Source organism: Conger conger, chromosome 5 (genome assembly GCF_963514075.1).
Source record: "Conger conger chromosome 5, fConCon1.1, whole genome shotgun sequence".
NCBI lineage: Eukaryota > Metazoa > Chordata > Actinopteri > Anguilliformes > Congridae > Conger > Conger conger.
Window position 1 is genome coordinate 62,855,801 of NC_083764.1, and position 23,785 is coordinate 62,879,585.

The 23,785-nt window shown below is 45.2% G+C and overlaps 1 pseudogene; it reads left to right on the plus strand.

Moving 5' to 3' along the window:
• The first annotated feature begins 3,678 nt into the window (after window positions 1-3,678).
• LOC133128965 (pyrin-like) lies at window positions 3,679-22,552 on the plus strand (annotated as a pseudogene).
• The last annotated feature ends 1,233 nt before the right edge of the window (window positions 22,553-23,785 follow it).

Genomic DNA, 23,785 nt, shown 5'->3' on the forward strand with positions numbered 1-23,785 from the left:
ACTCCAGGCGGGCTGCCATGTGCCTTTTACTAAGGAGTGGCTTCCGTCTGGCCACTCTACCATACAGGCCTGATTGGTGGATTGCTGCAGAGATGGTTGTCCTTCTGGAAGGTTCTCCTCTCTCCACAAAGGAACACTGGAGCTCTGACAGAGTGACCGTCGGGTTCTTGGTCACCTCCCTGACTAAGGCCCTTCTCCCCCGATTGCTCAGTTTAGATGGGCGGCCAGCTCTAGGAAGAGTCCTGGTGGTTCCGAACTTCTTCCATTTACGGATGATGGAGGCCACTGTGCTCATTGGGACCTTCAAAGCAGCAGAAATTTTTTTGTACCCTTCCCCAGATTTGTGCCTCGAGACAATCCTGTCTCGGAGGTCTACAGACAATTCCTTTGACTTCATGCTTGGTTTGTGCTCCGACATGCACTTTCAACTGTGGGACCTTAGGTGTGTGCCTTTCCAAACCATGTCCGATCAACTGAATTTACCACAGGTGGACTCCAATTAAGCTGTAGAAACATCAGTGGAAACTGGATGCACCTGAGCTCAATTTTGAGCTTCATGGCAAAGGCTGTGAATACTTATGTACATGTGATTTCTTAGTTTTGTATTTTTAATAAATTTGCAAAAATCTCCAAAAAACCTTTTTCACATTGTCATTATGGGGTATTGTGTGTAGAATTTGGAGGAAAAAAATTAATTGAATCAATTTTGGAATAAGCCTTTAACATAACAAAATGTGGAAAAAGTGAAGCGCTGTGAATACTTTCCGGATGCACTGTATATGTCTACCTGCTGGCCTTCTGCTGCCTCACATGCCTGTGTTAGTGCTTTCAATTCTGCCAGCTGTGCTGAACATGGCTGTTCGCATCTGTTTGCCAACAAAGGTATCATTCTGTTGCCTACTTTTTCTACCACTGCATACCCTGCATGGTGATCCCTATTCATACCCTCCTCTGTGATCCCTATAGCATGATCCATCCACAAACTCTCTTGTCACTTGTTTCCAATGGTTCAGACTTCAAGTCTTTTCTCAATTTGGAGAACTCTTTTGACTCAGCAACACAATCATGGGGCTCTCCCTCATGTGGCAGTGGCATGGAATGTGCTATATTGCTTGTAGTGCATTCCTTTATGGTAATGTCTGGGTACGTCAACAACTGCAGCTGCAACAGCTTCCGTTGGAGTTCTTTTTGTCGGTCATCTTGTTTCTTTTCCTCTTCGCGGTACTTCTCCACCGCGTGGACCACATGTTCAGTGAATTCCCGCTCACTCTTTGCCATCAGGCCTACCACCTCATCCAGTCTGGATTTCACAGGAGGGGGCATGGCTTCCACAATGGCAGAGTGAAACATGGTCAGCATGATGGAGTCTTGTGTAATCTCCCTTTCTGTCATCGTGCGCCATCTTTTGAGCTGCTTCTCCAGATATGCTGCTGGATCTTCAGTGTCCCCCCGTGGCTCCCCCTTCAGTGCTTTAGGATCCAGGCTGAATGGAAAAGTCTCTCTCAGGGCTGTCCACAGCACGTTTCTGTGGCTGTCCAGTGGCACCCCGTCAGCTACCCCCGGGAGATTGACTCTGTTCAGCAGTTCAGCCATTCTGTCTGCACCCATCATCCTGGCCAGAAGGGCTTTGATGTCCCCCAATGCCAGCATCCTTCCACACGTTTCTTCCTCTAAAACTTGTATCCAATGACCTGCTCCCTCGTTAATATTGGGCAGGGCTGACAGCAGGCCTTGGAGGTCTTGGCCCCCCCAAGGGACATATTGGGCTCTTCCATTTTTCAGATGAACCAGGAGCATGGGGTATCTTTCTGGTCCTTTCTTAGATCTCTGGCTACGCCTCGGATGGGCGCTTTCCTCATCTTCACTTGAGGATGGGTAAATGATGCTTTTCTCATCATCTTCCCTTCCTCTTGGGACAGCTGGGTACTCCCAGCTTATTCTCTTCAGTGGAGTCTTCATTCCCTCTATTCTGTATTCATACATTCTGTCATCACTCAGTAATTTATGCATCTTAGTTTGGGTATCTTCTCTTTCTCCCTCCCTCCCTCGGGAAGGTCCTGGCTCCTCCCTTAGGGGTGGTCTTCACAGCTGTTCATCTCTTCTCCTTACTCTCTCCCTCTCCTCCACTTCCAGTCTGTGCAGTCTCTCCTCAGCAACGCAGCATTCCCATTCTCTTCCTCTGGGGGCAGGGTCGCTGCATTCCCATTCTGTTCCTCTAGGGGCAGGGTCACTGCATTCCCATTCTCTTCCTCTGGGGGCAGGGTCGCTGCATTCCCATTCTCTTCCTCTGGGCAGGGTCACTGCATTCCTATTCTCTTCCTCTGGGGGCAAGGTATTTTTCAGCTCCTGTGAGCGTCTGCCCCTCCCTCTCTGCTTTTGCTTTTCTCCTCTGCAGCACTTCCACTTCTTGCACTGTTTTAGCCAGTTCCTCTTGTTCTTTCTCTTCTTGTTCTGTGGTCAGTTAAAACATTTTCAACAACAATTGTTCCTCTATTAACTTATTTTCCAAATCAGCTCTTTCTGTTTGTGCCTTTCCTTCAGCATCTTCACTATCTACTGTTCCTGATATTTCACCAATGCCCTTAATTACTGGATACAGGCCTTTCCCTGGAGCGTAAGGTGGGGGCCTCTCCCTCGCTGCTACATTAGGGTCTGAAAGGGGCTCTTTCTCTCTCGACAGCCTCTCTGTTCTTTCCTTGCCTTTGTACGCAGCTCTCACCTTCTGTCCCTCCAACCGAAACAATTTCAACACTTCCAACTCTTTCTCCATTTCTCCTCTCGCTTCTTTCCTTTATTTCCACTACTCCTTCAATTTCATCACATATGTTTACATCACATGTACCACCTTTTGGCCACACCGTTACCAATTTCTTTGTTCTGCTCTCCCATTTTTCTGATATGCGTTCAATATCTTTTTTAAACGCAGGGAGCTTTTTATCTCAGCAGCTGACCCCTGTTTGGTCGCCATGCCGACAACTGCGTGTATTCTAGATGTATTCTTTAATCTGTATAATTACATAATGCAATTCAAGAATTTATTATAATTTTAAATTAATCCTGTCACTGGATCTACACACTGCACACACACACACACACACACACACACACACACACACAGCGTGAGCAGAGCTGAACAAGCTAAGCAATTTGAGCACTCACACTGCAAATGCCATTAATGTCATGTAATGTTATACATCTTTTTCTCTCAGACAGGATAACCCAGTCTCGGGCTCAAACTCTGATCATCCGTCAGCACGTTCACTACTCGCAACCCTCTGTGTAGGGCTCGAACTCTCGCCCACGGGCCTCCTGGTTCAGCTGCCTCGCCCACGGGCCTCCTGGTGCAGCCGCCTCGCCCACGGGCCTCCTGGTTCAGCTGCCTCGCCCACGGGCCTCCTGGTTCAGCCGCCTCACCCACAGGCCTCCTGGTTCAGCCGCCTCGCCCAGGGGCCTCCTGGTTCAGCTGCCTCGCCCAGGGGCCTCCTGGTTCAGCCACCTCGCCCACGGGCCTCCTGGTGCAGCCGCCTCGCCCACGGGCCTCCTGGTGCAGCCGCCTCGCCCACGGGCCTCCTGGTGCAGCCGCCTCGCCCACGGGCCTCCTGGTTCAGCCGCCTAGCCCAGGGGCCTCCTGGTTCAGCATCCTCGCCCAGGGGCCTCCTGGTTCAGCCGCCTCGCCCACGGGCCTCCTGGTTCAGCCGCCTTGCAGTGTGAAAACGCCGGATTAAACTCTTCTACATCTGGACTGAAGACCGTAAGTTCTTTAGTTGAATCGGGTGAATTCAGTGATCGCAAAGGAAGTGAGTAGGCTTTTACCGCCCTGTGCACGTACCTCAAACACTGTACAAAGCAAATGTGGAGTCAGGTTAAGGTGGAGCAATTTACTAACTACACCATTGCTGCTGTGTACCTGTTAGAGTTTTGCAAAATCTTAATTTATTTATATTAACCTTTATATCTCCTTTTTATCTCTTTGTCTAAATGGATAGACAAAGATGTAAACCTCTATTTTATATTTAATAGAGGTTTACATCGAAAGGTTTGGTATAATCAGAACCCTTATGATGTATTTTCGGGAACTACAAATCATTCTGTACTTTCTATAAGTTCTGCTAGTAGTTTTAGGCCTAAATATACATTTTCTCTTACTCGTAATAACTTTTACTTCGAGATTCACCGTTATAAGAAACTTTCTATTTAAAAATCAGTGTAATTCCCAGAGGATCAACCTTAATAAGGAAGAAAATGCTGCCCTACGATGGCTTTCTAACATTGATGAACCTTCCCTCTCTTGCAGTGTTGGGGAAGTGACTTTCATCAAATAATGTGTTATTACTTCGTGACACTGGTGCAAATCTGCAAGCAGATCAGTCACTCAAATCTCAGTGGCACAATGCAGGAAGTGTCTCTGAAAACCAGGAGTGTCTACCAGGAAGAGCGAAATACAAGTTTCTCACACACAGAGACGCTTCAGTTACACTGGGAATCTCAGGATATGATCTCAGTGTATATTCTTCAGAAAGTAAGGAACTTCTAAAGATAGAGAAACAAAAACAGATTGAGAAGCAGACATTTAAATAGATTTATTAAGTTTACCTGCAGTTACAGCAGGAAGTAAAAGTGAAACTAAACTGCAGATTTAGCAGAAGCCATTACTGAGCTCAGAACAGACGGAGACAGAATGGCGTCTGGATCTACTTCTCTCCTGGAAGAGGAGCTCTCCTGTCCTGTGTGCACTGAAATCTTCAGGGATCCTGTTCTCCTGAGTTGCAGTCACAGCTTCTGTAAGGCCTGTCTGCAACAGTACTGGGATCAGAAGGGATCTCTGGAGTGCCCAGTTTGCAGGAGAAGATCTTCAAAGGAACATCCTCCCATTAGCCTGTCTGTGAGGAATATCTGTGAGACGCTCTTAAAGGAGAGAAGTCAGAGAGCTAAAGCAGGATCTGAAGTGCTCTGCAGTCTGCACAGTGAGAAACTCAAACTCTTCTGTTTGGATGATCAAATACCCATCTGTGTTATCTGTCAGACTTCAAAAAAACATGAGAACCACAAAGTGCGACCAGTTCAGGAGGCTGCAGAAGAATATAAGGTAACTGGTTATAACACAATTTACAGATTCATAATTTATTTTATTAACTTTATATTTTACTAATTTCACCAGAGAATTATTGGCGATTAAAAATGATTTGTTTTGCTGTCATTTACTGAGCCCTTGGTGAAGGTTATCACAATAACTGAAAACAGAAGTAAAATTAACATTGAATATTAAAATGTGACATGATTTCACATTCTAATGTAAGTGTTTATTGTATTTCCAAAGTGAAATGATCTGCAAAAGGAGCCATTTTAGTTCTCAGGCCTGACTGCAGTTGGAGCTCCTCACTACGTGTCACATGACTGACAGAGAGAGACAGGAGGGAGGGGCAGGAGTGTGGAGACGTTCTCAGAGCTGTGTTGGGGAGCAGTGCTCAGCATGGGACAGTCGGGGTCAAAGTTCATGCTCAGATAAACGTGTCTGACACAATGTGGTCTCAGATGGAAGATCACTGTTAATGTGTCATGAGAGACTAAGTATACATTGTAGGATATTTTCATTTGAAAACTTCTGGATATTGAATGCCTCACAGCAAGGAGGTCCTGGGTTGGAATTCTGGTCGGCCGGGGCCTCTGTGTGGAATTTGCATGTTCTCACTGTGTTTGTGTGGGTTTCCTCCGGGTACTCCGGTTTCCTCCCACAGTCCAAAGACATGCAGGTTAGGCTGATTGGAGAGTCTAAATCGCCCGTGGTTATGAGTGTGTGAGTGAATGGTGTGTGTGCCCTGCGATGGACTGGCGACCTGTCCAGGGTGTATTCCGGCTTTTCGCCCAATGTATGCTGGGATAGGCTCCAGCCCCCCTGTGACCCTGTTCAGAACAAGCGGGTTAAGATAATGGATGGCTGGATGGATGGATATTTAATTTTGTCTGTGAAAACAGACAAAAAAAATAGAGCCATTCTGTCCGTAGGCAGTGAAGTTTACTGTCTGTCCGTTTCCTCAGTAAAGTGTGGACTCTGTCATTTCTTTCCAGGAGAAACTCAGGACTACACTGGCTCCACTGCAGGAGAAGCTAGAAGCCTTTAATGCAGTGAAGCTAATCTGTGATCAAACAGCAGAGCACATCAAGGTACTGCACTGAGGCCTTTAAATCACAGTGTTGAAAATGCAGCACTGGATTGTGCTGAAATGATGGTGAATGATGTTTATTCCAGAGCCAGGCCCAGCACACAGAGAGACAGATAAAGATGGAGTTTGAGAAACTTCAGCAGTTCCTAAAAGATGAAGAGGCAGCCAGGATCACTTCACTGAGGGAGGAAGAGGAGCAAAAGAGTCGGATGATGAAGGAGAAGATTGAAAAGATGACAGAAGAGATATCATCCCTTTCAGAACAGATCAGAGCCTTAGAACAGGAGCTGGGAGCTGAAGACGTCTCATTCCTGCAGGTAAGACCTGTTCACTCTGAGTCTGTAGGACTGTATGTACTCTGCTGTTAATGCTCACAAACATTCATTTATGCAATATAGTATTCTCTATTCTTGTAAAAGTCATTCAATCTCTTCAAAACTTAATCAAGCAGAATCATTGAAAGCATTGAAAGTTTTTTTAAATCAACTTTATCATGCAACATACACTGTACACATTTCAGTGTTAAAGCAGCAAATTTAATTTTCTACGTCAAAAATATCAAAAGTTATTTAAAGATATTAATGAGGTTTCTAACATGGTGATAATAATTCACTCTCTTTATTTCAGAACTACAAGGACACACAAAACAGGTAAACAAACTCCATCCTCTCTCATCAGGTTAAATATCAAGAGTAGTTTATTAGCTCTTCAGTGTTCTATCAGTGAGCTACTGTGTTTGAAATGCCTCTCTCTAATAAATACTGCAGCTTTGATAATGACTAAGGAGCAACATTAAAAAATATGAAAGTATTTACAATATTATTTGCCTCAAATATAAATACCCTCCCTTACCCCCTCCCACACTCCTGTGAGTGTGTGTCTCTCAGTGGGGCTGTGAGTGTGTGTCCCTCAGTGGGGCTGTGAGTGTGTGTCTCTCAGTGGGGCTGCGAGTGTGTGTCTCTCAGTGGGGCTGTGAGTGTGTGTTTCTCAGTGGGGCTGTGAGTGTCTCTCAGTGGGGCTGTGAGTGTGTGTTTCTCAGTGGGGCTGTGAGTGTGTGTCTCTCAGTGGGGCTGTGATTGTGTGTTTCTCAGTGGGGCTGTGAGTGTGTGTCTCTCACTGGGGCTGTGTGGCAGAATGCTGGGAGGGATGGAGCCATTTTCTTACAGAATGAAGATCTGATGTTGCTGCTGATAATCTTCTATGGTAATGAAGCCTCGCCCACAGCACAAGTGACTCCTGAATATTATTGCAGAGCCCAGTGCACCCTGGGGGATCCAGAGACGGTCTCAGGAGTGCTGATTGATGTGGCCAAACACCTGGGCAATCTGAAGTACAGAGTGTGGGAGAAGATGCTGGGGACTGTTCAATACAGTGAGTACTGGGGGCAGGGAGCTCCACATTGTCACTGTACGGGGGAATCTTCAGCATCCTTTCCACAAGCTGATGAAGCCAGTCAGAGTCATATTGGTCCTGTCTGTGTGAGAGCCCTGGAGTGAAGAGACTGAGCACCAGTCCTTAATCTCACTGATGCTCATAATCAAATGCTGCTTTAAGAGTGATACTGTATTTAAGGGGCTACAGAAACACTGACAGGCTTTGCTCCTTCTTACAACGATTATACTATCCTTGTGATATTATTGTCTTTTGGTTCTGCTGCTTCTCTCACACATGTATCTGAGGCTATAATGGTTGTTGTTGTGAAACCCAGTTTATATCATGAGGACCCCATTGTGTCTGACGGTTTCCCTTTGTGCAGCTCAGTGCTGACGTCTCATTCTCTGTCCCTTCAGCTCCTGTGACTCTGGACCCAAACACAGCATATCCCAAACTCTCACTGTCTGAGGATCTGACCAGTGTGGGATGGAGTGGTGAGGGACAGCAGGTTCCTGATAATCCAGAGAGATTTGATTGGGTGTGGGTGCTGGGCTCTGAGGGATTCAGCTCAGGGAGACACTGCTGGGATGTAGACGTGGGGGGTGAGTTCTGGCGGGTGGGTGTGGTTAAAGAGTCCATCAACAGGAAAGGGGGTGGGTATGCGAGCCCAGCAGGAGGAGTGTGGAGTATAGGGCTGTACGATGGGAAATACAGAGCCCTGACCTCCCCATCTACAGACCTCACTGTGCAGGGGGACCTCCAGAGGGTCAGAGTGCAACTGGACTGGGACAGGGGGGAGGTGTCATTCTCTGACCCCAGTAACAACACTCCTCTCTACACTTTTAAACACTCCTTCACTGAGAGACTGTTTCCAGTCTTTGGTACTCTGGGGACTGTGCGGATCTGCCCACTGAAGGTGTCTGTAAGTGTAAAATAGCACTCTGGCATTGTTTGTAAATATCACTTGAAGTCAAAGGACTGTATTTCATCAACTCAGAGAAGGTTTACTACAAATGTTAGAAACAAAAACGCATCATAACAAAATATTGTGTATAATTTTAAATGTAAATACAAACATTGTATTGTGCTTGATGAGAAATGTGTAATCTCTCTGATATAACTTCAGAATGTTATTACTGAGTAATTCCTGTGGTACATGGTGGTACTGTAAGTACACTGGTGTGTGTGTAATGAGTAATTCCTGTGGTATATGGTGGTACTGTAAGTACACTGGTGTGTGTGGAATGAGTTGAGGTGTAATAAATACAGCAGTGGAATCACTCCAGTGATGTCACCAGATGTCACCAGTGTGTCTCCCAGGTGTGTGATGAGGTAAGTCTCTCTCTCCGGTGCAGTATGAACGCAGACAGAGACAAATACGCCCCTCATACGCTGGGTTTGGGTTCATTCCACACTCACTTGAGCTGATCTGAGATCAGTTGAGAAACACAGAGCCATCGTCATAAGCAAAGATGTGTGGTTGGGTTTTAAGCAGGGTCATGGTAACACGTAAAAGGCCATCGCCATGGAGACAGCAGCTGTAGTACAGTGTGAATGTCACTCAAAGGTAACGTAAAATCAATCACTGTCATATTGGAGTGGTTTCAATCCTATTCAAAACAGGACAATACCAAACCATCTTTTGTGTTCATTGCATATTTCTAGGATTTTTATGACTTCTATCGTTACAACCAGTTTCACGGCATGGAGAGCAAGAAATTGTGATCAGCTTCATTCATAATTGATGGCATTTGGCAGACGCTCTTATCCAGAGCGACATACAGTTGATTATACTAAGCAGGAGACAATCCACTCCTGGAGTAATGCAGGATTAAGGGCCTTGCTCAAGGGCCCAATGGCTGTGCGGATCTTATTGTGGCTACACTGGGATTAGAACCTCAGACCTTGTGTGTCCCAGTCATTTACCTTAGCCACAACGGTACAGGCCACCCGTCGCATAAACATTACCTCATTCAGAGGTTTTTGGGTTTCCTGTTGAAAACGGTCAATATGTTTATTCTAGCCCTTAAAAATAGAATACTTGGACCACAAAATACGTAAAATACTTGGAATCTTATTATTATAATTTTTTTACAATTGGTTATACCCATGTCCCAGTACCGAGTACACTTTTTCAAAACTCTTAACACAGGAAGCACAACAGCAGTCTGTGGGCTAAACTCTTAGCACAGGTAGCACAACAGCAGTCTGTGGGCTAAACTATGGATGAATGACCATCTTAAAATACCAATACCAGCTGTTTTAAAATTTAGCTTGAGCTGGTCTGTACTGGTCAACCAGCTACCAGTTGTTTGAAGACCTGGATTGAGCTGGTTTTTCAGCAGCGATGGGAAGTTGTTTCTGCAGAGGGCGCCAGAGAGCAGCGAGACACGGTGGCCCAGCGTACTGAGCAAAGGTGGAGTCAGGTTAAGGTGGAGCACTTTACTAACTACAGCCGCTGCTTAACTAATAGAGCAAAGGCTTAATTTCCCTCTCACATTTATTTAACCAGGAAGTCCCTTGACATAACCAAAACGGCGGCTTTAGTGCGTACAAAGACTTCAAATCAAAGTGACATCCATTATACAGTACCATTACAGTATACAAATGAGCAGAAACCTGTCATATGGAAACGGTAACATGGTAAGTAACCACCGAGCTAGAGATGGGTGAAGCTACAGTCACATCAGCACCTTCAGAAATGCTAATAACCCAGCTAATAACGTCCCCCAGACCAGTCCGCTGAAGTGCAAAATCAATAAAGCACATAATGCAAATGAACCTATGGAAACCTAGAACTGCAATACAAATCGGCTTCATATAGCTAATGCCCAAAACAAGACGGAAACCGTCTAAAGCGTGAGGTCCATTAATGACAGCGAGACATCCCATCCAAAAGCGAGGGCCGACCTTGACGGTACTCTGAAACATGAATTTTATTAGCGCACTAATACGACCCAAACTGATCGCAGACGAGTCTTTGAGCGTCTATTTACACGTTCCAGGACACAGCGTGACAGATAGCATTGTTTTTGTTTTTGTTTGCTCGTATCAGTGAAAGGTTGTCTGGGAACAAGGCGCATAAAAGCCGACCAAGAGAATAGTGCTTATATCTTCTCAAGGTCATTGTAATGTGTTGTTAGTTTGACTCGAGCTTGAAGTACACTACTCAATAGGAAAGGCGGCTGGGAGTTGGGTAGACCTTTTGTAATCCAAAGACAGGAGAGGACACATGGTGCCAAAACTGTTCCACAGAGTTCCTCTCGGACACTGGCGAAAGGAGACCCACGAGTTTTGAGGCTGTCTCATAAAGTTCTGCGGCGATCCCAGTGCGTTTGGCTGTTATGTACGTGTCTAATATGCTACGTGACGTGGGCGTGCGTTCCTTTCCTTTCCATGAAAATGTCCGCAATGGGTTCACTGCTCACCACTTGCCGTGTGTTGTGAGGTTGTTTTAGGCCACTGCATTGCGTGAGTATTTGAAGTCTGTTCTATCTAGTTTTGAGTTATTGAGCTTCAAAGATCCCAAAGTGAATGCGCTTATAATTATAATGACCTTGTAATTCTCTGCTCACGATTGGTCAGCTGAGCGGAAATTGAAGAACGCGACAGCAAATCTGCCTGATCTTGTCTCCTGATCCTGATCTCTGGACATGAATTACACTCATGACACAGTCACACTCGTGTTATATACACACACTCATGTTAAACACACTCACCGAGCAATTCATTATGTATTTTTAGACTTCTACTGCTGTAGCCTATCCACTTAAGAGTTATGATGCGTTGTGTGTTCGCAGATGGCCACCAACAGTCATTCCACGGACAATGTCACTTAGCTCACGTTTTCTCCCCATTCTGATGGTTGAAGCTCCTGACCCGCATCTACATGATTGCATGCATTGCACTGCTGCCACACAATTGGCTGATTACAGTGCATCCGGAAAGTACTCACAGCGCTTCACTTTTCCCACATTTTGTTTTGTTACAGCCTTATTCCAAAATGGAATAAATTCTTTTCTTTCCTCAAAATTCTACACGCAACACCCCATAATGACAACATGAAAGAAGTTTTTTTGAAATTTTTGCAAATTTATAAAAAAAGAAAAAAAGAAATCACATGTACATAAGTATTCACAGCCTTTGCTCAATATTTTGTTTGGCAGCAATTACAGCCTCAAGTCTTTTTGAATATAATGCCACAAGCATGGCACACCTATCTTTGGGCAGTTTCGCCCATTCCTCTTTGCAGCACCTCTCAAGCTCCATCAGGTTGGATGGGGAGCGTCGGTGCACAGCCATTTTCAGATCTCTCCAGAGATGTTCAATCGGATTCAAGTCTGGGCTCTGGCTGGGCCACTCAAGGACATTCACAGAGTTGTCCTGAAGCCACTCCTTTGATATCTTGGCTGTGAGCTTAGGGTCGTTGTCCTGCTGAAAGATGAACCGTCGCCCCAGTCTGAGGTCAAGAGCGCTCTGGAGCAGGTTTTCATCCAGGATGTCTCTGTACATTGCTGCATTCATCTTTCAATCAATCCTGACTAGTCTTCCAGTTCCTGCCACTGAAAAACATCCCCACAGCATGATGCTGCCACCACCATGCTTCACTGTAGGGATGGTATTGGCCAGGTGATGAGCGGTGCCTGGTTTCCTCCAAACATGACGCCTGGCATTCCCGCCAAAGAGTTCAATCTTTGTCTCATCAGATCAGAGAATTTTGTTTCTCATGGTCTGAGAGTCCTTCAGGTGCCTTTTGGCAAACTCCAGGCAGGCTGCCATGTGCCTTTTACTAAGGAGTGGCTTCCGTCTGGCCACTCTACCATACAGGCCTGATTGGTGGATTGCTGCAGAGATGGTTGTCCTTCTGGAAGGTTCTCTCTCCACAGAGGAACGCTGGAGCTCTGACAGAGTGACCATCGGCTTCTTGGTCACGTCCCTGACTAAGGCCCTTCTCCCCTGATTGCTCAGTTTAGATGGGCGGCCAGCTCTAGGAAGAGTCCTGGTGGTTCCAAACTTCTTCCATTTATGGATGATGGAGGCCACTGTGCTCATTGGGACCTTCAAAGCAGCAGAAATCTTTCTGTACCCTTCCCCAGATTTGTGCCTCGAGACAATCCTGTCTCGGAGGTCTACAGACAATTCCTTTGACTTCATGCTTGGTTTGTGCTCCGACATGCACTGTCAACTGTGGGACCTTATATAGACAGGTGTGTGCCTTTCCAAATCATGTCCAATCAACTGAATTTACCACAGGTGGACTCCAATTAAGCTGTAGAAACATCTCAAGGTTGATCAGTGGAAACAGGACGCACCTGAGCTCAATTTCGAGCTTCATGGCAAAGGTTGTGAATACTTATGTACATGTGATTTCTTAGTTTTTTATTTTGAATAAATGTGCAAAAAAAAAAAAAAAAATTCTTTCATGTTGTCATTATGGGGTGTTGTGTGTAGAATTTTGAGGAAAGAAATGAATTTATTCCATTTTGGAATAAGGCTGTAACATAACAAAATGTGGGAAAAGTGAAGCGCTGTGAATACTTTCCGGATGCACTGTAGATAATCGCACAAATAAGTTGGTGTAACAAAGTAAAAATGTTCCAAATGGATCATGTACCTTATCCTGTCATATAGCAACAGAGCTACACAGGAGCCTAACCAAGCCCAGCTTGGGCGCCACGGCGACCGTCTCCAATGGCGTTTTTGTGCAGAAGGGCTTGGCGATGAAGGGTCCCCTCCTCTCCTCTGTCCGGAGCGTCTCCCAGTGTGGGAGCAGGAGCCTGCAGCCTGGACTTCTCCAACACCGTTCACACAGCCAGAACCATGAACCACTGGATCACGGACCGCACCAAGGGTCTCCCCCACGCGGGCGTGGCCGTCGCACAGGCGTGGGCGGGGCTCCTGGGCCCCAGGACTGCTCACCTGTCCCCAGGTGAGGACGTTCCCCTGTGACCCGCTGGAGGCCGTGGATACACCACTCTGTTGACATGCTAATGGCCCAGCTAACACAAAAACATTATCGTAATATTTGGGCGCAGGTCACTGTGAATATAACAAAAGGAAATGAAATCGCTCCTTTGATTTTATAAAATTTTATTATTTTATTGTTGCTTTTCTTGCGATTGCATAAGAGTACTCCTTGGTTGTTTTTTTGTTCGTGATTTCCCTTCTTTTAAAGGGCAGGTTTGTTTTTCTGAAGTTCCCTAACACCACTGTCTGCTGTGTGCTGTGTCCAAATTTTGGGTTCACTGGAAACGGGTTTCGTTTTTTTCGTTTGAGCCTTGGAATTGTAGTGCGTCTGTTGGTGTGCATGTCCCTTGTGTAAGAAACGCTCCCTTTGAATTGTCTTTCATGACGTTATTTAGAATAGCGTATCATACCTGCCGTCCACCGAATGGCGCTCTTCTGCTGTACGGACCATAGACGTGCAGCAGCGCCCTCTGCAGGCCCAACACGAAGCGTCAAGCTGCTGCTGCTTCTGGAGATGTGTGCGGTCCTGAGACGACCTGAGACGAGTCGGGCAAAGACGCGTCTGGCGTAGCTTGAGCGACCAGGCCGTGAACACCCGACTGACCTGCAGAGGGCGACGGAGAGCAACGAGACACGGTCGCCCCGGGCGACACTGCAGCCAATTACGTGTGACCGGCAACACCACAGAGCAACGTCAGCCCGTGCAGCACATCCACTGGAGCGCTGCCGTACCCTCCTGAGATCCAGAGGTCAAAGTTTATACAAGTGTCTTTAATGATAACAACGTGTTGCAGTGGTAATATTTGCACAAATATATTTTATTTAGTTTCACTGTAATGTCTCTTATGTTGAGATAAATGCTGTAGCTCAGGGTAAATGTAGGTAAATGTGGGGTGAGCCATCTGAGGCTCAGAGTGAAAACGCCGGATTCAACTCCTCTACATCTGGACTGAAGACTGTAAGTTCTTTTGCTGAATCGGGTGAATTCAGTGATCGCAAAGGAAGTGGGTAGGATTTTACCGCCCTGCGCACGTACTTCAAACTCTGTACAAAGCAAACGTGGAGGTTAAGGTGGAGCAATTTACTAACTACACCATTGCTGCTGTGTACCTGTTAGAGCTTTGCTTAAGCTTAATTTATTCATATTAACCTTTATATCTCCTTTTTATCTCCTACTCTAGTCTGAATGTATAGAGTAAGATGTAGGCCTAAACCTTTATTTTATATTTTATAGAGGTTTACATCGAAGGGTTTCATACGATCAGAACTCTTATAATGTACTTTCAGGAACTACAAATCATTCTTTATATAACTTACTTTATATAAGTTCTGTTAGTCGTTTTAGGACTAAATATACATTTTCTCTTACTCAAAATAACGTTTACTTAGAAAGTGTCTTATGATGTAGAATCTTTATTTAAAAATCAATGTAATTCCCAGAGGATCAACCTTAATAAGGAAGAAAATGCTGCCCTACGATGGCTTTCTAACATTGATGAACCTTCCCTCTCTTGCAGTGTTGGGGAAGTTTTTCTCAACAAATAATGAATTCTTTTTTTGTGGTGTAAAACTGCAGGCAGATCAGCCACTCAAATCTCAGTGGCACAATGTTCCCCCTGCAGGAATTGTCTCTGATAACCAGGCATGTCTACCAGGAAGAGCAAAGTACAAGTTTCTCACACACAGAGACGCTTCAGTTACACTAAGAATCTCAGGATATGATCTCACTGCATATTCTTCAGAAATTAAGGAACTTCTAAAGATAGAGAAACAAAAACAGATTGAGAAGCAGACATTTAAAGAGATGTATTAAGTGTACCTGCAGTTACAGCAGTAAGTAAAGGTGAAACTGAACTGCAGATTTAGCAGAAGCCATTACTGAGCTCAGAACAGACGGAGACAGAATGGCGTCTGGATCTCCTTCTCTCCTGGAAGAGGAGCTCACCTGTCCTGTGTGCACTGAAATCTTCAGGGATCCTGTTGTCCTGAGTTGCAGTCACAGCTTCTGTAAGGCCTGTCTGCAGCAGTACTGGGATTAGAAGGGATCTCTGGAGTGCCCAGTTTGCAGGAAAAGATATTTGAAGCAACATCCTCCCATTAACCTGTCTCTGAGGAATACCTGTGAGGCGTTCTTAAAGGAGAGAAGTCAGAGAGCTAAAGCAGGATCTGAAGTGTTCTGCAGTCTGCACAGTGAGAAACTCAAAGTCTTCTGTTTAGAGGATCAAATACCCATCTGTGTTATCTGTCAAATTTCCAAAAAACATGAAAACCACAAAGTGCGACCAGTTCAGGAGGCTGCAGAAGAGTATAAGGTAACTGGTTATAACGCAATTCACACATTCATAATTTATTTTATTAACTTCATATTTTACAAATTTCATCAGAAAATTCTTGATCATTAAAAATGATTTGTTTTACTGAGCCCTTGGTGAAGGTTATCAGACTGAAAACAGAAGTATAATTAACATTGAATATTAAAATGTTTCATTATTTACACATTCTAATGTAAGTATTTATTGTATTTCCAAAGTGAAATGATCTCCAAAAGGAGCCATTTTAGTTCTCAGGCCTGACTGCAGTTGGAGCTCCTCACTACGTGTCACATGACTGACAGAGAGACAGGAGGGAGGGGCAGGAGTGTGGAGACGTTCTCAGAGCTGTGTTAGGGAGCAGTGCTCAGCATGGGACAGTCGGGGTCAAAGTTCATGCTCAGATAAATGTGTCTGACACAATGTGGTCTAAGATGGAAGACCATTGTTAATGTGTCATGAGAGACTAAGTATACATTGTAGGATATTTTAATTTTAAAACATCTGGATATTGAATGCCTCACATCAAGGAGGTTCTGGGTTTGAATCCCAGTCAGCCGGGGCCTCTCTGTGTGGAGTTTGCATGTTCTCCCCGTGTTTGCGTGGGTATCCTCCCACAGTCCAAAGACGTGCAGCTGAGGCTGATTGGAGAGTCTAAATTGCCCTTGGGTATGAGTGTGTGAGTGAATGGTGTGTGTGCCCTGCGATGGACTGGCGACCTGTCCAGGGTGTATTCCTGCCTTTCGCCCAATGTATGCTGGGATAGGCTCCAGCCCCTCTGTGACCCTGTTCAGGATAAGCGGGTTAAGATAATGGATGAATGGATGGATGGATGTTGACTTTTGTCTGTGAAAACAGAATAGAGCCATTCTGTCTCCCCTCTGTCTGAGCAGGGACTTTTGTGCTGTCTGTGTAGGCAGTGAAGTTTACTGTGGGTCCGTTTCCTCAGTAAAGTGTGGACTCTGTCATTTCTTTCCAGGAGAAACTCAGGACTGCACTAGCTCAACTGCAGAAGAAGCTAGAAGCCTTTAATGCAGTGAAGCTAATCTGTGATCAAACAGCAGAGCACATTAAGGTACTGTACTGAGGCCATTAAATCACAGTGTTGAAAATGCAGCACTGGATTGTTCTGAAATGATGGTGAATAATGTTTATTCCAGAGCCAGGCCAAGCACACAGAGAGACAGATAAAGATGGAGTTTGAGAAACTTCAGCAGTTCCTAAAAGAGGAAGAGGCAGCCAGGATCACTGCATTGAGGGAGGAAGAGGAGCAGAAGAGTAGGATGATGAAGGAGAAGATTGAAAAGATGACAGAAGAGATATCATCCCTTTCAGAACAGATCAGAGCCTTAGAACAGGAGCTGGGAGCTGAAGACGTCTCATTCCTGCAGGTAAGACCTGTTCACTCTGTGTCTGTCGGACTCTATGTATACTGCTGTTAATGCTCACACACATTAATTTATACAATATAGTATTCTCTATTCTTGCAAAAATCATTCAATCTCCTCAAAACCTAATCAAGCAGAATTATTGAAAGCATTGAAAGTGTTTTAAGTCAACTTCATCATGCAACATACACTGTACACATGTACAGTGTTAAAGCATTTTACACAGCAAATTTATTTTTCTGTCATATAATATCAAAAGGTATTTAAAGATATTTATGTGGTTCCTAACATGGTGTTAATGGACTGAATATTGGCTGATAATAATTCACTCTCTTCATTTTAGAGCTACAAGGACACACAAAACAGGTAAACAAACTCCATCCTCTCTCATCAGGTTAAATATCAAGAGTAGTTTATTAGCTTGCAGTGTTCTATCAGTGAGCTACTGTGGAATGTGTTTGAAATGCCTCTCTCTCTGTAATTATTACTGCAGCTTTAATAATGACTATGGAGGAACATATATATTTCATAATATTGAAGTATTTACAATATTATTTGCTTCAAATATAAATACCCTCCTTCCCCCCTCCCACACTCCTGTGAGTGTATGTTTCTCAGTGGGGCTGTGACTGTGTGTCTCTCAGTGGGGCTGTGAGTGTGTTTCTCTCAGTGGGGCTGTGAGTGTGTGTCTCTCAGTGGGGCTGTGAGTGTGTTTCTCAGTGGGGCTGTGAGTGTGTGTCTCTCAGTGGGGCTGTGAGTGTGTGTTTCTCAGTGGGGCTGTGAGTGTGTGTTTGTCAGTGGGGCTGTGAGTGTGTGTCTCTCAGTGGGGCTGTGAGTGTGTGTTTCTCAGTGGGGCTGTGAGTGTGTGTTTGTCAGTGGGGCTGTGAGTGTGTGTCTCTCAGTGGGGCTGTGAGTGTGTGTCTCTCAGTGGGGCTGTGAGTGTGTGTTTCTCAGTGGGGCTGTGAGTGTGTGTCTCTCAGTGGGGCTGTGTGGCAGAATGCTGGGAGGGATGGAGCCATTTTCTTACAGAATGAAGATCTGATGTTGCTGCTGATAATTTTTGATGGTAATGAAACCCTGCCCACAGCACAAGTGACTCCTGAATATTATTGCAGAGCCCAGTGCACCCTGGGGGATCCAGATAAGGTCTCAGGAGCGCTGATTGATGTGGAGAAGCGCCTGGGCAATCTGAAGTACAGAGTGTGGGAGAAGATGCTGGGGACTGTTCAATACAGTGAGTCCTGGGGGCAGGGAGCTCCACATTGTCACTGTACAGGGGGAATCTTCAGCATCCTTTCCACAAGCTGATGAAGCCAGCCAGAGTCATATTGGTCCTGTCTGTGTGAGAGCCCTGGAGTGAAAAGACTGAGCACCAGTCCTTAATCTCACTGATGCTCATAATAAAATGCTGCTTTAAGAGTGATACTGTATTTAAGGGGCTACAGAAACACTGACAGGCTTTGCTCCTTCTTATAACGATTATACTCTCCTTGTGACTCTTAGAAATATTATTGTCTTTTGGTTCTGCTGCTTCTCTCACACATGTATCTGAAGTTATAATGGTTGTTGTTGTGAAACCCAGTTTATATCATGAGGACCCCATTGTGTCTGACGGTTTTCCTTTGTGCAGCTCAGTGCTGACGTCTCATTCTCTGTCCCTTCAGCTCCTGTGACTCTGGACCCAAACACAGCATATCCCAAACTCTCACTGTCTGAGGATCTGACCAGTGTGAGACGCAGTGGTGAGAGACAGCAGGTTCCTGATAATCCAGAGAGATTTGATTGGTGGTGTTGTGTGCTGGGCTCTGAGGGATTCAGCTCAGGGAGACACTGCTGGGATGTAGAAGTGGGGGGTGAGTACTGGCTGGTGGGTGTGGTTAAAGAGTCCATCAGCAGGAAAGGGGGTGTGGATCTGAACCTACCAGTAGGAGTGTGGTGTATAGTCCTGCACAATGGGAAATACACAGCCCTGACCTTCCCACCTACAGTCCTCACTGTGCAGAGGAACCTCCAGAGGGTCAGAGTGCAGCTGGACTGGGACAGGGGGGAGGTGTCATTCTCTGACCCCAGTGACAACACTCCTCTCTACACGTTTAAACACTCCTTCAATGAGAGACTGTTTCCATTCTTTAGTACTCTGGGGACTATGCGGATCTGTCCACTGAAGGTGTCTGTAAGTGTAAAATAGCACCGTGGGATTGTTTGTAAATATCACTTGAAGTCAAAGGACTGTATTTAATCAACTAGGTTTACTCCAAATGTAATAAACAAAAACACATCCTAACAAAATATTGTGTATAATTTTAAATGTAATACAAACATTGTATTGTGCTTGATGAGAAATGTCTAATCTCTCTGACATAACCTCCGAATGTTATTTCTGAGTAATTCCTGTGGTATATGGTGGTATTGTAAGTACACTGGTGTCTGTGTAATGAATCATTCCTGTGGTATATGGTGGTATGTAAGTACACTGGTGTGTGTGTAATGAGTTGGGGTGTAATAAATACAGCTGTGGAATCACTCCAGAGTGCTGCTCTTTTCCTGACCCGTCACCAGTGTGTCTCCCAGGTGTGTGATGAGGTAAGTCTCTCTCTCCGGTGCAGTATGAACGCAGACAGAGACAAATACGCCCCTCCTACGCTGGGTTTGGGTTCATTCCACACTCACTTGAGCTGATCTGAGATCAGTTGAGAAACACAGAGCCATCATCATAAGCAGTGACGTGTGGTTGTGTTTTAAGCAGGGTCGTGGTAACACATAAAAGGCCATTGCCATGGAGACAGCAGCTGTAGTACAGTGTGAATGTCACTCAAAGGTAACGTAAAATCAATCAGTGTCATATTGGACTGGTTTCAATCCAATTCAAAACAGGACAATACCAAACCGTCTTTTGTGTTCATTGCATATTTCTAGGATTTTTATGACTTCTATCGTTACAACCAGTTTCATGTCCTGGAGGGCAAAAAATTGTGATCAGCTTCATTCATAATTGATGGCACTTGGCAGATGCTCTTATCCAGAGTGACATACAGTTGATTAGACTAAGCAAGAGACAATCCTCTCCTGGAGGGCCAATGCAGGGTTAACGGCCTTGCTCAAGGGCCCGACGGCTGTGTAGATCTTATTGTGGCTACACCGGGATTAGAACCACCGACCTTGCGCGTCCCAGTCACTTACCTTAACCACTACGCTACAGACTGCCCTTCTTTGTGCAACAAGGAGGCTGTTCCAGCGTACATGCAGATCTGTGATCTGCTGTACTGCCCCCTGTTGGTGTCATCACATGCAGATCTGTGAGCTGCTGTACTGCCCCCTGTTGGTGTAATCACATGCAGATCTGTGAGCTGCTCTACTGCCCCCTGTTGGTGTAATGTGGAAGTGTCCATCGCTGCCTGGCGTCTCTCCCGCCGTGTCTGTGCACGGGTGCTGCAGGTTTTCTGTCGAGGCAGAGCTCCACATGAGACGGCCTCTCTTAACTTGGGGTGTCAGCGACATGTTCCACAGACGCAGAGCCGACTTCAGACACGTGTGTGAGAAACGCACCTCTCACCGAGGCACAGTTTGCACACCTGTGCTGTGTGTTCCACAACTCTGTCTGTGCGTCCTTAGTGTTTTTATTGGAGCTTAAAAAAAGTGTTAAAACATTCTGGTGATGAATACAGGGGTACAATAAAAATGTGAAATGTCACACTTGAATTAATTCAAAGACTGTGTTATTATCAGACCCCTCCAACTCATCCAGAATGCAGCAGCTCGTCTGGTCTTCAACCTTCCCAAATACTCACACGTCACCCCCCTGCTTACTTCCCTCCACTGGCTGCCTGTCATGGCTCGCATCAAATTCAAAACATTGGTGCTAGCCTTCCAAGCAGTTAAAGGGTCTTCCCCAGCTTATCTGCAAAAAATCATCAGACCCTACACCCCTGCCAGACCTCTTCGTTCAGCCTCCACAGGCCGCTTGGCACCTCCCCCTCTCAGAACCTCCACCTCACGCTCACGACTACTGTGTGTTCTGGCTCCACGGTGGTGGAACGAACTCCCCGCTGAGGTCAGAACTGTAGAATCTCTCCCCACCTTCAAGCGCAAGCTGAAGACACACCTCTTCAAGCAGCACCTCTCCCCATCCCTCCCTACCTCCCTGTGAACCTTAATTGTTGTCTCTGTGACTTGCTTTGTGTATCGGTATTTTTAGTTGGCTAGGTAAGCAGTGTTTGGATAGTTAACTTTGGTGACTTTTGCTCTGTTTGTTTGTTTGTTTGTTCAAAAAAAAAAAAAAAAAAGGCCCTTGTCCTTATCTTTGTTGTACAGGTAGCAGTTGAAATTGTACTTACCTCTAGGGTCTTTCAGCGAACTTATCCCTGGTTATGGGTATGCACTTTGTTGTACGTCGCTCTGGATAAGAGCGTCTGCCAAATGCCAATAATGTAATGTAATGTAATTATGTAACAGTTAACTATGGTTTCCTCCTATTCCCTGGGCTTAGAGCCACTGTATGTCTCCAAGGCTCTACAGAGAGCCAAGATGGAGGTCAGTGAAGAGGGAGCCAAAGCATCAGTTGCCACAGGTGAGGGGGCTTTGACTGTGGTCCAGGACAGCCGCAGAGTGTGCTGCTGTTTGTTGGCACTGAGTGTGGAACAGAGGTGGAAAGTCCAGGGCTAGCATGAGATGCAGCACAACGTTCTCGTAGCAGAGGTGAGGCCTAGCGGTGTAGCCCGGGCCCACACTCCTAAACACTGGTGGAAGATCCCCTTCTCGCCTCATAATCGCTCACCTGCAGTGTCTTGCTAGTTTGTAAAAGCTTGTGTGATTTGGAGGTAACGGCTGGCAGTTTGCCTTCATGTGAAATTCTGATGTTAAATTCGGGTGCCTCTTTGACCGTACCTCTCGTGTGTAATTCAAAGTGACCAGGTTGTTACCGTTTGTAAATTGTGTAATATCTCTGGTAAGCCGAAGGTAATTATTATTTGTCATATAATGTCAAGTGGCAGCCACAGTTGAGTCTGCCCCTAACTAGGGCAGGCCCGGGTCTGATTGGTTGAGTAGTGCATGTTGTGATTTAGGTCTTCATTTATTCAAATGAGTTCGTGATTGTGACATCAGCATGAGAATGCTCAGCTGAGAACATGCTAATGGCCTATGTGTGACCTCACACCTGACGGGGCTGTTATGGGAGAGTAGTGCACGTTGTGATTTAGGTCTTTTGTGTCTTGTTTCCCAGGTGACTCAGCAGCTGAGGGCCAGGTTCCTCCCCAGTCCCGTGGTCATTAAAAAGCGCATTGAAGGACTCATAGAGAGAGAATACTTGGCACGAACGCCCGAGGACCGCAAAGTATACACCTACGTAGCGTAAAGGAACACCTCGAACGGAGCGAGTGAAGGACCGGCAGAGAGAGAGAGAGAGAAGGGGAAAAAGAACGAAAAAAAGAATCCCTTTGGACTGTTTTGCGCATGGACTGGGTAGTCCCTTTTACCTATAAACACCGGGAAACTGACTCTTCCTTCCATTAAGAACAAACAAAAAAACGCAAAAGAAAATGAAAAATAAATGTCAAATGTAAAAAGATGGCAGAAAAAAAGAAAAAACAATCCATGAAGTGTTGTAGATGATTTTAAAATGGGGCCTGGACTCCCAGCGCGAATTCTGAGCGGAGGACGGAGCGTGCCTCGGGCCGTGGAGTGTGGCGCCCCGTAGAGATCCACTTCAGAGAGAATTCCTCGGGAAAACTGTGAACGCTCCGCATTTCTCTTTTTTTTTGTTGTTGTTTTCAATACTGTATAAAATAAAAAAGGAAAAAACAGGAAAATAAAAAGGTGAATAAAAATGTAAATGCCAAACATGGATTTCTGTAGACAAATTTAAAAATGGCCGTCCCCTCTTTCCCCTACTTCTACTGCTGATGTGAAAAGGATTTGTTGCGCCATGCTAGCTCCGCTGGAACAGGAGCGATCGGAGGGGTAATTGTTCTTAAATTCAAATGCTGTTCTGCGCTCGATCGATCCAGATCCACCAGAAGGTGGGGTTTGCACGTTTTGAGAGTATGTCTTTACCGTACAAACTCAGTAAAGCGTAGATAAGTATTTGAATCCAAAACAGTTGTGTGTTTGACCCAGGTCTGATTACCCCTTATTCCACCTTACTGTGTCTCATTGGTCCCTGGAGAACTGCAAATTTTCAAAATGTAGTTCTTTAACCCCTCATTGGTTGCAAGGTTGTAAATTCTCTAGATATCCTACTTTCCACGTCCTAAATCTAAAGCAGATTTCGGACTGTGTTGTCATGGTAACGAGTGATTTATTTATTTATTTTTAACCCAGACCCAGTGGTGCACTTTTTAAACAATATTATCAGTGGACCGATGAATTTACCATCAAAAAGGTCCTCTTTTTAATAATAAAAAAGAGAAATAGAAATAATTTTTTTTGCCGTTTCGCAGGGATAAATGCGCTAGTTACTGTTGTTGGTTGGATTTGGAATCATTCTGGAAAAGCTATAGATTTTATTTTTCTATTTATTTTATTTTTTGTGTGTGTGACTTGTCACCCCCAAAACATTTCTCTTCCTTTTTTAAATATTTGCGTCTTC